The sequence below is a fragment of the Diceros bicornis genome, chromosome 4 (genome assembly GCF_020826845.1).
Source record: "Diceros bicornis minor isolate mBicDic1 chromosome 4, mDicBic1.mat.cur, whole genome shotgun sequence".
NCBI classification, from domain to species: domain Eukaryota; kingdom Metazoa; phylum Chordata; class Mammalia; order Perissodactyla; family Rhinocerotidae; genus Diceros; species Diceros bicornis.
The window spans coordinates 52,850,536-52,864,814 of record NC_080743.1 but is presented as its reverse complement, the minus strand read 5'-3'; the positions used below and the strand labels follow the sequence as shown (position 1 = coordinate 52,864,814).

Sequence of the window (14,279 nt, the reverse complement as noted above, 5' to 3'; positions counted from 1 at the left end):
TTATCAAGCATGTTGTCTCACTGTTATTGTGTGCTAATCAGTTACCCAGGTTAATTACATATTGCACAAAATCCTGCTTTATAGCTGCCTTCCATTTAACTACTTAATGGTATACATCATCTTATCTTACAGCAATAGCAGAAATTCATTTGCTAGCTCTTTCTCCGTCTCCCTAATCCAACTTCTGGACAGTACGTTGTTGCTTAGGCCAGATGTGCAGGGGCAAAGCTGAGTTTTGTTTTTGTTGGTAAGGTCAGTTAGCTAGTTAGTCATTGTTTATTGAGGGCTAGGAAACCCATCACTGCGCTAGGTTCTGGGACTAACTAGAAAGATAAAGATAAAATCTAGACCTTCAAGGCATTCAACCTCTAGGCCAGACATGGAACAGAAGCCACACTGAGCAGGACCTCTCTTAAGTGACCAACATTTAACTGATTAATCGGCGGTCTCCATTCCCTCTGTAAATGCAGACATAAGGCCCACGACATGCTGAGTGATCACAGCTTGTTGGCTGCTCTAGGATGTCTGCCCTCTGCTACTTCCACTGGTGGGGTGGTCTGCTCACCAGAAGTCAGTGCTTTTGCTCCCAAACCTACTTATGCTAGTTCTTCCTATCATTGTAATTGCACAATTTAATTAAACTTTCTTAAAGTAATGAAATATGAGTGCAAAAGAGACAAGTTGTTTCTATAAGATCTTGGTTGAATGTTTGGGAAAGGGACATTAAAGGTGTCTTACTAAAAACTGTGCTGTCAACTTAGGCATGGGAGAGCCAACTGTAAAACATCATTAAATCTGGAAGAATCTGATTGCTTCACAAAATGTCTTTGAGATCTTGCTCCACTTTGAAGAAACCAAGACAAAATAATTGCGAAAGCCTCAGAAATGTGACTTACACAAGAAATAGGAAGCAGAGCTCTAATGGGAGGCCCTAAACTCAAGAGACGAGGCCTTGGCCCTACGTCAAAAACTTGAGAGATGTTTTAAGTTGAAATAAAGACTTAAGGAATGATTCCATCATTTTGTATGATTTCTGCTTTGACTAACTTGCTCAACTAAATCATCAACTATTAATTGAATAGAGGTTAAGGGTTTCTACCATCGTTAACATAATAGTACATGAAGAGCTACGACACAGGGTGCTAAGGCAGAGAAGATGACTTCTTCCAGGGGAAGAGAAGGCTAAGGATGGGGTCCTTGGCATAGGTGAGTTCTGAATTGGATGCCAAAGGATAGAGTAGGAGTTCCTAGAAAATAAGGAAAGGCCAGTTGCTCCCCAGGGAAGGGACCAGTATAGTCACACAAGTCAGTTTTCTAGACTTGTAAATCAACCCAGAGGCAAGAGAGCATGGGTTTGACTCTTTATTCTCTCATTACTATGCATCCTTAAGCAAATTGTCTGTGCCTCAGTGTTTGCATCTGGAAGATGAGGATAATCGCAGTATGCACTTCAAAGGGCTATTGTGAAAATTATGGGAGGTAACCTTTAAATAATCATGCATTAATACAAACATACGCAAAATTATCTTAAGGCTTTCTGGCACCAAGGTAATAGGCATGCTGCGATGATTCTGGAGATGAAGGAAATGTTGCACACCTTTTCTAAAATCTCCTGCCATGAACATAAGCAGTAGAAGATTCAAGAGAAGGAAAAGCGTGGTGAAAGCCCCCAGGTGCTGGGAGCCACGTCCGCAGGCAAGTCAAATGGGAAAGCAAGCACTCTTAACAACCAGCTCTCAACATCACCCATCACAGCTCACCAACCACTTCCAGTTAGCTCATTTAGTTCTCCCAACAAACTCATAAAATAAATATTACTGTTATCTCCATTTTACAGATGAGGGAACTCGCTCTCATAGAAGTTAAGCATCTCACTCAAGTTTGTACAGATGATAAACAGAGAGTAGGGACTAGAACCCCGGCCGCCTTATTCCAAATTCTGTGTGCTCCCCAGCACCTCAGGCTGCCTTTCTCATGGGCTGTTTAGATCACAAACCCCGGGCTGCTGTGACTTGTATTTGTGTGTCTATTAAAACTTTTCATAGGACAGGATGCTGCAACTAATAGCTAAAATGAGGCTTGGAGATTATCAGGGATTTCAATTATCCTGCCTATCTCTGACCTCCATTACCAAGGATAATCAGAAGCTAGCTCTAACAATTTTCTGAAACTTTCATTAATTTTAAATAAATTTATACAATGTCATTTTTTTCCCCTTTATCCAAGTTAAAATATCCTTGTCTTTTTAGTTTTTCATCACAGGCAAATCCCTTATATGTCTTGGAGACAGTCTGTTGTTTTTCTCTGGATCCTTTGTATTTCTGCTTTGTTTTCTTTGAAATGACAGGATCCAATGCTGAATTCTGATTTTAAGGTGAAGTCATAACATCAGTGTATATCATTAAAATGTTTTATTGTAATTACAGAAATAGTCAATGCCAAATTATGTGCACTATATTATTTTCTGCATTATTCTTTATCCCATTCTCAAAGTTAATACAGCCTATTATATCTCATTCATTCTTCCGACTGCCACTGCACAGCGAGCAGATGTCTCCATTGAGCAATCCACAATGAATCTGAGATCTTTTTCCTGAGCACTTACAAGTAGAGTAATTCAGAGCCCATCAGTGAGTATGAGCTGTTTCAATTGTTCCTTCCAGTGTACATTAGCTTGCACTTGTCTATATAAAATTTCAAAGAATCATAGATATTAGAGATGGAAAAGACCAGTTAGTTTATCAAGCCTGCCCACTCTGCCAGCAAAAGCAAGCAAAGGAAGTAATTCTATCAGTTCATGCTATTTTAATGATGCTTATTAATAATAATTACAATTACTGTTTATATTACATGGTTTCTTTCACCCTAAAATCAGTTAAGACATATTTTTTTTAAAGCCATGTTTCTTTTCCAAAAAGACACTGGGGCTCAGACATCAATGTTAGCATACCCAAAGGCAATCCAAGAATTCAAGAATTCAGCTCAGTTCAGTTCAATAAACATCTCTGAGCACCGACCACTTGTAAGGCAAGAACCCTGTTGGGTGTTTTGAGGGATACACAAGTGATTAGAACCTAAAGCCCTGCCCTCTTGTTTATCACCTATTAAGGGATTTGTGATAGAGAATACATGTAGCTAGTACGATCATTTCAAGAAAAGTATAAGATAACATGGACACTGTGGGGCTGAAGAGATTCCTCAGGCTCTAGAAATCGAGAAAGACTGTGAGGAAAGCAGCATTTGAGGCAGGCCTTGAAGGAAGGATGAGCATAATATCCATCAACAGAGTCTGGGAAAAGGAGGTCCAAGCAAAAAACCAAACCAAAACGAAACAAGAGATCTTGGCTGGGTTTGTACCTAGCAGGGTAAAGACGAGTATGTACATTCTCACTGCTAATGGATAAAGTCTACATGCAGAAGATGTCTACTTGACCTCTTGAAACAGGATTAGGATGTAGAAACTCAATTTAATTAACAACCTGAAATAACAATCAGAACACGTAGACTACCAATCATGAATATACTTATGGGGATAAGACAGAATGTTTTAAATTAGGACTGCCTCAAAAAAAAATTCAGTAAGCCTGATATTCTTTGTAAGGAAAATTGGGAATTCTCAGCTACAGAGTAAAATCTCCCATCAAAGAGTAGATGAATAAATGACCCACCTGCCAGTATGTTAGTACTACTTAACAACACACAGTACAGCTGAGAGCTGATACTGGTGTACTGTTTGGCCACTTGAGGGATTTGTAGGTCCTTATTGGATTGCTGGACAACTATCTCCAGCCTATGATGCATAGAACAGAGGATTTCATTTTCTGATTCCTTCAATAGAAATATGTGTAGGTGCAGACCAGGAAAATTCCAATATATTCTTATGATTAGTCAGGATAGATATTTCTCCACTTTAGTCAAAAAACCTAATCTTAGAAAACACTATTATCTGGCAGTTTATTACTACAATAGTTAGCTACTTTATACCACCCTTTATAAAATCATTGGCATGAAGAAAAAGGAGACTATGGAAGGCTTCTAGTACTTCTGTATTTGTCTCCTCAAAGATCATTGCTAATGTTATCCCCTGCATGAAGCCTTCCCCAATTCCTTCCACCACCATTCCCTTCACCACCAAATTAATTGTTCTCTCTCTCGACTACCATAGTTCTTTGATCCATTGCTATATGCTTTACAACTAGTTGTGTGAGCATCTATCTCTCTCCACTAGAATGAAAGCAAGAGGAGGGATAGAGCCTTACTCATCTTGCATTCCCTACAATGCAAAGCTCAGTTTTCATCGCCTGACACACAATAGATATTCAACACATGTTTGTTAAATCATTTCATCAGGTCTGAGAGACCTTGTTTGACATATTTTAATTATTTAAAAAATTTTCCCCTTTGTACCCTTTCCAAAATTTGCCCTTGTCTGTCTAATCATGGCATCCAGATTCAGATGCAGGGTAACTATGTGTGTGCCTACCACTATCCTTTATTCAGTCAGCATGTATCTCTCATAGTGAACTGCAGAAGTGCTGTCCTAAACAAGACCTGAATCTTGACTCAGTCACATTCACATTCATCAACTGTGTTACTTTGGAAAACTCTGGAGTCAGACTGACCCAAGTTCAGACAGACTTACGAACAAGCTCTGATTGTCTCTTACTAGTTGTACGATCACGGGCAAGTTAAACTCTTTAGACCTCAGTTTCCTCAACAATGAGATGAAGACATTAATATCACCTATCTTAATTTAAATAAGACAACACATGAAAGCGTTTAACTCAGCTTTGCACACAGCAAATACTCAATTAAGTATTATTTTGTATCCTCATTCATAAAGTAGAAACAATAATATAAGTCCTTCAGGATTGTTATAAGGAATAAATGATATAACAAGCAAAATTTTGCTCAGCACATTATTCAGTCAACATGTCCTTCCAATGTGCTAGAATAATTGCTACAATTGACTGAACACCTACTACATCCTAGGTAATGTGCACCCATCACTTTAAATATATTATGCCATCTAATTTAATTCTTATAATAAGCTATTGAAATAATAATCATTATGCCTATTTTACAGATGAGTAAATTGAGTTTCAGAGAGAATAACTAGCCCAAGGTCACACCACTAGTTCATAACAGGTTGTTCCAGAAGCTAAAGATAAGAGAGATCAAGTACAGAATAGTGAAGTAGAGGAAGAAAATATAGGAAGAAAGCATAGGCAGAAACTCCCTAAGAAGGTTAGTATTCCTATTTATCTCACCCTGGTCCCCAATTCCATGATTATGCTTGCTTTTTAAACTAGCCTCTGAGATCCCTGTCAATATATTCTCACTTTCATTATTTATCTACTCTTGCTTTTTAATAAAATTATGAAATGATGTCACTCATACTAAGAACTAACTCTAATACACTTTCCTATCCCTATTTCTTTTCCTAGTTAAAAATTTTCTATTTTGTTCCCATGGTCTTCTTATCTCAGCTGTGCTAATTGTCATCCATGAAACATTTTAATTTTTAATAATCTGGTTATCCTTAATTTCTTAGACTTCCCTAATAGACTTACATTAGATATGTTAAGTACATTTGTTGCCAGCTACATGGAAGGGAAGATGGCCCTTCTATAGCTCCTACTAAAAGGCAACCCAGTTTTATACCAAGTGACAAACCCTCTGCCCATACCCACCTCCCTTTGCCACAGCATCTTGGACTACAGTTGTGCATCTGACCCTTAGGCAACTTCTACCATAGGCTGGTTAGGGATCTATAAGACACCGCAATGAAAAGACGAGTTGGGTTAATTGGATTCTTTGTTGGGAATCTGAATTAGGGGATTCTGAGAGAATGAAACAATTATCAGGGAAAACTACAAATGACAGAATATAAGGAAAGAAGCCACGAGGAAGAAGCCCTGAAGGAGGCAGGGTGGAGGGAGCAGAGTTCTGAACATGGGGATCTTAGCAAGTCAAAGAAACACAATTAGGTGTAAGCAAAAGCTAAGAGATTGAGAGAGGTTACCCAGAATACAGCTAGAAGGCTAAACCAGCAGGTAGCACAACGGGCCCCAGTACAGCAAATGCACAGTGAGAGGATGAGAGTGACACAAGAGGGTGTCCTGAGAGCTGCCTCAGCACCTGAAAGATTTCCAGTTCTGATTCCAGGCTCCACCTGTGAGCATCCTCACAATGAATGCCCCTTTTCTTGAGGAAACTTCAATCAGTTCTTTGCCACCAGAAGGCCTTTTCTAGAGAGTTCAGCACTTAAATTTTTTAGAAGATAAAAATTAAATTGTATTGTCCCCTTCTTTGTTTCAGATGGGTCACAATTGCAGATTCCTGGAAGTCAGTCATTCACCTTACTATCCTCTGATTGTCCAGACTTCCTCAAAGCTCACTTTATTTTCCCCATTTCTGAGACAGAAAAAACTTCTCCTCTTTAGCTACTACCTAACTATCAAGACAAACTACACCAACTCATTTATCATCTGTGATTATTTGACATAAAAATATAAACTATTAGGTAAGGGAACCACAAGGTCCAAGAGTGGGAAACATGACAAACAAGCTTTAGAGAAGAAAAGGTGGGCATAAAAAAAGAGAAGATTCAGGGGTATACAAAATACTTCATTATGAATGTGTCATTTATTCTCTGCAAAGTGGGAGAAGAGTGAATAACCTAAAAGAAGAAATTTCCTTTTTTTTTAATATAGGACATAACGTGGTATAATTTAAGATTTTTACCTCATTCTTTTTGTATTTGGTTAAATTTATTAATAAGCTAGATTTCAATGTGAACTGTTTATTCATTCAACAGCTTTTATTGATCACCTGCTCTGTTTCACCCTGTGCTAGGCATCAGGGGTACAAAAACTAAAAACAGTCCAGTCCTTGAGGAGGCCACAGCCCAGAGTAGGAGGCAGACAATTCCAGTGCAGTGTGATAAGGGCCAGGTAAGTGTACTCCCAGCCCAGGAGGTGGTGGAGCAGAGATAGGGTGGTTTGGGTCTAAGAAGCTTCCCAGAAGAAAAGCCCAGGATGAGTCTTGAAGGAGCAGTGCGAGTTGGCTTGGAAGAGACAAAGGATGTTCCAGGCAGAGGTAGTAGCCTGGGCACTGGCACAGGAGCTAAAATCCTGCATTCTTTGGACTATGGTTGCCTTAAACACTCCAGTATGTCATGGACTTCTACAGAATAAACCACCAATCCAGGCATGCTTAGAGAAAGTATGCCCTTGACCTGCATTGAAAAAGTCCTTTGTCTCCGCCGGCCCGGTGTTGTAGCAGTTGGGTGCGTGCCGGCGCTCCACTTTGGTGGCCCGGGTTCACGGGTTTGGATCCCAGGCGCTCACCAATGTGCTGCTTGTCAAGCCATGCTGTGGCGGCATCCCATATAAAATAGAGGAAGTTGGGCACGGATGTTAGCCCAGGGCCAATATTCCTCAGCAAAAAAAGAAGAGGATTGGCCTCGGATGTTAGCTCAGGGTTAATCTTCCTCACAAAAAAAAAAAAAAAAAAAAGTCCTTTGTCCATAGATCCTCAGCAAAATTTTTCTCCTCAAAAATCTACTAACTACACAAGCCCCAAGGAGAAGAGAAAGTCCAATATATCTAATATTAGATAAGATAAAGCTACCTCAAGATTCACAAGTTTTTTTTTTCTGAGCAAATGATGGCTTGGCTTCTTTCAATTGCCATTTCTGTTAATTTTGAGTTTATGTGTTTATTTTTCAAGAAAAAGAGTGATTATGGTTTTCATAGAAATTACTAAAGCTCTCCAAAGCTTTAGATTAGAGGCATTTTGAATCTTTGTGAATAACATAGAAATACTTTTGATAATTACTTATATCGTTAAAAATTAGATTGCCACAACAATATATAGAATATACTTTTCTTTGCCTTTATAGTTTAGCATTCCTCAATAAGAAAATATTTCACATACTTCTAAAGAGTATATCCTTACATTCTATAAAGCTTGCTGGTATACCATTTCACAAACCTAGTCCTGTTTTTCCATCTTTAAAGTCAACAGTACATTTCTCGTGTGTATCTACTTCTTAGGGTTGTTAAGAAGTTAAGCAAGATATCCAATATTAGGAATTTTAAGCAACCAAGAATAAAGGAACAAGATAAGTCAAAAAATTATTATATATGGTCTTCAAAATTCCCTTCCCCAGTTAGAAAGTAATTATATCTTACATACTATTTTTTTCAGTTAGAAATAAGACCAATTCAGTGATTTGCTAATCATCAAAACAGCCTTAAACTGGTCTCCTTTGCTGCAAGCAAAGGATATTCCTATAACATGGTAGAAGGACTTACTCTGGGGTTCTAAAAATTGCATTAAGAGCTACCACGTAAAATTTATAATTATGTCTTTTCAAAGGTTTAACCAGTTTCAAATGACTCGTGCTTGGAATTACTCACAGAAAGCATGATTAATGAAAACGTCATTCGCTCTCTACCTCTCTGTCCCACTCTTGACCACATTTCAGAAGCAGTTTATTACTCACATCCTAAAGGTATACGTAATATATATCATCATATCAGCAAGTCTTTAGCAATATCTTTCAGAAGTTGCATATCACAAAGATTGTCAATAGTCCTGTCATCCCCAAAAGCATAGTGTTAAATGCATAGCATGTATCATCAGCACTACAGTTGCTTAAACTGGACCCTTGCCTCCTTGAAACAATACGTAAGCATAATACAAAAAGGAACAGCACGGTTTCTATGAAAAAGCAGTGAGAATGGTGAAGCTAAGAGATGTGCCCAGTGCCCGTCCATTTTAAATTCATACTTATTATACAGGAAGACATGCATTCAAAACAGCCTGTTCTTTTGAAAATGGTTCTTCAGTCTCCTTGCACATGTGCCTGCATGCTGACTAGCAAATTCTCTTAAAATCCATAAATTAAGATCCCACTTTTTCCTATTGTGCTTTTCACTTCAAAACATCAACATAGTTTGTATGGATCTATAGGAATGAATCCCTATATCCACAAAACTCACATTTCCCCTTTGGGAACCATAGTTCTTGAATTGGGCCTCGTATCAAGTGACAAAAAGACCAGATTCATAGAAGATCCTATTTATAGAATCAGAGAAATACTGAATAACAGAGCTAGAAGGAAAATTAAAGAAGATTTAGTCCAATCCCCTCATTCTAAAAGAGGTCCAGAGAAGTAGAACGGGGAGCCAAAACCAGAACCCGGTCCAATGTACTTTGTAAAGAAACATGTCATTATTAAATGAGAATTGGAGATGCCTTTTTTGATCAACACTCTAAACGTTAGTCTTTAAAAAAAGGGGCTAAAACTAAGGCAACTATTTTAAATGCCATGTGAACACAGTACCTTTGACCTGAGTATCATGGTGATGACCTCACTTCTTTGCTTCTCATCTTTTGAAGAGACTTGGCCTAACACGTAGATTTAATCAGCTGGCCATCTTGCCCCTTATTTTCTTGTGAGTCCTTGGATGAGTCACATAACCTTACTCAAATACAGCAGAGGGATAACAATATTACTTAATTCACAGGGCTATTACAAGAGAGGACAAAGCAGATATCATTTTAAGGTGCATTAAAATGTCAAGGCTTAAAAGAAATGGAGAAATTTTCCATTTTACTTCTTATATTTATGTCTCTTGGGGGGAAAAGCCCACAAAATTCCTTTCAATATAACTACATGCAAAGGCAGTATTTGTAACCAACAAGTCTGGGGACTGTCCCATACGTTTGTTGGTTTCACCTTCATTCGGACTAGAGACTCTAGCATTTTTATTTACACACAGTACCCACACATCGCACCTTTTTAAATGTCATCACAGTCTTCATTTTATTACCCCAGAGTTGAGGATGACCTGGATCACTGCCGTCTGGCTCCCCACTTCTGTTACTCTTTCCCCCAACCAGATCCTTGTTTTATTCACTTCTTAACTCCCCACTCAGATTACTCCTCTCTGGATTACTCTTCCAAGGCCGACTCAGATTGCCTTCCCCAGAGACAGCTCCCCAGTGAGTAACACATGGGGGAAGTGTGTCGGAAGTGATCAAAGCCTTGCAAATGAAGTCATACTGCTCACAGGAGAAGAAATGGCCACAGGTGCCAAATGCAGACAACCATGGCAAGCTCTGGAGAGGGTGTCGCTCCAGTGTTGCTCCAGTGTCAACTTCACTGCATACCGTGTAACAACGATGGGGGCATAGAAATCACTCTTATTTTGCTCATCACATGATTTAACCACGCAACCTGTGTGGGTTCCCAAAGTATAGTCACCAAACCTGTGATTTAGGTGTGGGTGGGCATGTCTGTCTTCCTTTTAAACTACTAAATTAATCCAAAAAAAAAAAGATGGATTGACAATACTCCTCTGAGTACTAGCGAAGGACACAATGCAAAAAATGGTGATATAAGCATTAATACAAATTTGCCTCCATGAAAATGACTGGCATTTTAACCATATAGTCTCTCCAAGCAAGACCGCAAAAGGAGGGGGTGTGGAGGAAGATGCTCCTACCTTTAACCTCATCAAACCAGTAATATTTTAATAACCCAACCAAAATGGGACCTATTGAAGAGGTTTTTAAAATGTTTTCCCTTTATAGATATGTGTCCTTGTTGGGAGGAATGGGAAAAGCCATTTCATTTCACTTTTGTCTTCGGAATTCCAAGACGACAGTGATAATGGTGGCGTTTCCCCGCAGCTGAGAGTTTAATATTAACTGGAAGAACTGTGGAATAAGTAAACTGAGACATGAGCCTCCCTAACTGTATGTTGTCTCCTCCAACACCCATTAGGGTTTAACAGTGCACAGAGGCTATAACTAATGGGAATCACCCAGATAATGACTGTTATATAGGCCCGCCCACTACGAGTGTGAAGTTATTTAGTAGTACAAGTGTAAAGGGTTAGCAGGTATTATTTGTGTCTCTGTTGTATTGTGTGGAGAGAGAGGGAGGGAGAAAGAGGAGAGGAGGGAATTTTCTACTGTCTTTGGAAACGCTGAACTGTGTGACTAGGAATGCCACCAGTGGAATGGGAGTTGGCTAGGGCAAGAAGAACTCAACCAGAAAGAGAAAAAGACACCTGATGTCTAGTTACAAACTTTAGGTTAGTAACTTATATAACTTTATGTCCTGCATTATAGTAAGTTGGCCCTCCATATCCACGGACGGGGAACCCAAGGAAAACTAGGGCCAACTAAGGGATGTGAGCATCAAGTGGATTCTGGTATCCACCGGGGTCCTGGAACCAATCCCCTGCGGATACCGAGACTGTATCTGCAGGCTGTTCAATATATATTATCAATATTACAATCACTAATTTGTTTAACTATGTGGTTAATGTTGAGTATACCAAGACTGCAAGCTTCCTGAGAGCAAGGCACATCTGCCTTGTTCCTTCCTTCATCCTCAGTGCCCAGCAAGGTGTCTGCTGCATAGTAAATGCCCTAAAATATTGGTTGAAAAAACAAATGAAGACATGGACGAATTCACGCAAACTCATGTCGTGACCTGTGTTTGCCATATTTGTGCCATGTGCCATGAACAGGGCTGAGTGTGCTGCTATAATCCAGCACAGCAAGCAGAACTCCAAAGGGTGGCCATCTTTGGCTGGACCCAGTGCTGGGCCTTGCAAAATCAAGTGTGGAGGCCAGGTAAGAGTGGCTGGCATGGCGACCCTCGGGGCGCTTTGAACCCTGGGGTGTGGTTTGGATGCTACTGCAGCTTCACTGAGCCCCCTCAGATCATTGCTTGAGTGTCCTCATTCAAAACTCGATGAATAACCTTTCTTTTCTCTTGCAGTTCTGAAACTCTAACATTTTAGGAAGATACCCGGACCCTGAAATCTTGCCAGAGACAAACCATGGTAAAATCTTCTGCTTACAAAGTAGAAAACAATTAAGTTTTAAAATATGAAGTTCAGTTCTATTCCAATGAAACATTATATGGGGGGGAGTCCGCAGGAGGTGCTTTTTGCCAGATTCAGGCCAATAAATATCTTTCCTTCATCCTTTCCCACACCCAGAAGTCAGGTTCTCCAGGCCTCTATGGGAAGAACATAAATATTCTCAACCAGGGCTGGCGCTTTGCTTCAATTTCTAGCTATCACAGGGAGTCAGTCTGATAAACATTTGCAGTTAGAATGGAAGGAGGCACAGCCTCCCAGACTTTTACAGATTTTTTTGGACAAGTAGCAGAGTCACAGAAAACCTAGAATTAGGTAAGAAAGCAAAATTCCCCCAGAGAATTCAAAGACAGCTACAACTGAGAGCCTTGAAACAATCACTGTGTAACAACAGAAGAAAGGAAATCCACAATTCACGAAAACAAGCAGACATTTTTCTCTTTTAAAAAAATTTTAAAGATGAATATTAGGCACTGATTTTAGCTCTCTACTCCCGTCTCTCAAGATGTCACTTTAAAAAGCAAAAGGTTTTATCCACAAAACCGCCAGTGAGTAAACAGCCTTCACATTCTTACCCTCACACACACAGTAAGATATTTACTCTCTGATAAACAGCGATTGTAAATAAATCTCATTTAATCTCTAAAGGCCACAATAAAAATCTTTAACCTCCAAGGTAGAGTTTACAGATGTGTCTGCATGCCCTGCCAGCACCAGAAAACACAAGGTCTTAAAGCAACTACTATAACAGGAGGCACATTTTCTCTCTCAGGCATCTTACATTGACCTTCTTTTTAAAAAATATATGTACAAGGGAGGAGGAAAGGGGAAAACCCAACCCCTCCCACATCATTCTCTGTACAAATCAGCCAATAAATCTAACGAAAAGACACAAGAGAAAAGGACAGAAGCCAACAGGTGGAAAAAGGCTTTTTGTTTCCTTAGAAATGCTCAGACACTTGATCTGTGTTCCCCAGTCTATTTGTCTCAGGGTGTCTTTAATGATGGTTTTATTATCATGATGATGATGATCAAGAATAATGATAACACTTCTACTTTGTGATTCCACAGCATTTCTAGCTTGAAGATTTCTCCAGGCGTTTTAGACATAATGATCTGTTCTGCTTCACCAAATCCCAGGGAGGCATGCAGCATCCCTGGTCAGCTCTCTGGATTTTACAGATGGGAAAACTGAGGCACGGAACACCCCACAACTTCTTTACGGTATCTATCACCAGAGAAATCTCTGAGCCTGGAAAAGTTTCTGGATTGTCTTGCCGCAGAGTTCTCTTGCTCTCCCTTCTTGCCTGCCATGCCGCTCTTCCTCGGAGAGTCTGGGCTCGGGTGTTAAGGATTGGGGTACCTGCTCTTCACAACGAGGCACGGCAGGGCCGTGTGTGGGAAGTCCACACACGCACACACACACACAGACCCACGGCACACTCGCACACACAAAGCTCGATGCAATCTCTGCAGGCACTCGGCAGAGCCCCAGCCAGCCCTTGCTCAGCCCGAGAATGCACAGCTCCGAGCTTGCAAGGCCTCCTTGGGCTCCGGGCAGGCGCTGCTCTGAACCAGGGCTCTGCCCTTCTCTCCCTCTCTTTCAGGCTTCTCTCTCTCTTTTTTCTCTCACATCCTCTACCCTCACACCTTCCTCCCACCCTCTCCATCCACTCCTTCTGCCCCACCAACCCAGGGGCACAGATCGTGTTACTGGGGTTCCCTAGAAAAGAGGGGCCATCCCCAGCCCTGAGCGCCTTGAAAGACTTCCAGGGGCAAGGCAAGAGCTCCAATCGCAGGACCCCAGCGCTCCTCCTGAGCAGCGCAGGAATGAGACCCCCACTTCCAAGCACGGCGAACAAGCCTGCCACAGAAGAAGGAATTGTTAGGGCTCTTACCTTTTTTATGAGGAGAAATTCTGGAGAATCATTTCAGAAACTGAGGGGGGAAAGTGAATGAAGACAAAAAAGAACCTTTTCCTGCAATCCCTGGCCTCCTGGTATCAAGACACTAGGACAACATCAAAGCAACTTAGGGGGAACACTTTAGGGGCCTATTGTCTGCTCTGGTCTGATCTGTTTTTCTTCTGACTCCCCCCTTGCTGCGGTGACACTTGGTACGGCCCAGGCATTCATGCCAAGTAGCTTTCACACATGGAAGCTTGTCTCAAGCAATTGCTGACAAGCCACAAACAAGACATTCTCCCTCCCTTCTCTGCGCCCCCCCACTCCTCCCCCCTCCACCTTTTCCTCCTCCCCCCTTGTCTCCCCTCCTCCTTTCTTCTGAATGCAAACTAAAACTCTCCAGTGACAGGCAGGCTCACAGGCTTGGCCTAGCTGCACACGCAGACACACACACACACACACA

The 14,279-nt window shown here is 40.7% G+C and overlaps 1 protein-coding gene across 2 annotated transcripts in view; it reads right to left on the bottom strand.

Moving 5' to 3' along the window:
* The window catches only part of LOC131404372 (uncharacterized), a 67,744-nt gene extending 53,758 nt beyond the window's left edge, over positions 1 to 13,986 (bottom strand). For both annotated transcript variants that reach the window (XM_058538967.1, XM_058538964.1), the window contains exon 1: positions 13,811 to 13,986. The gene's annotated coding sequence lies outside the window, so the exon portion shown is untranslated. The remainder of the gene's footprint in view (positions 1 to 13,810) is intronic.
* Between the last annotated feature and the right edge of the window lie 293 nt (positions 13,987 to 14,279).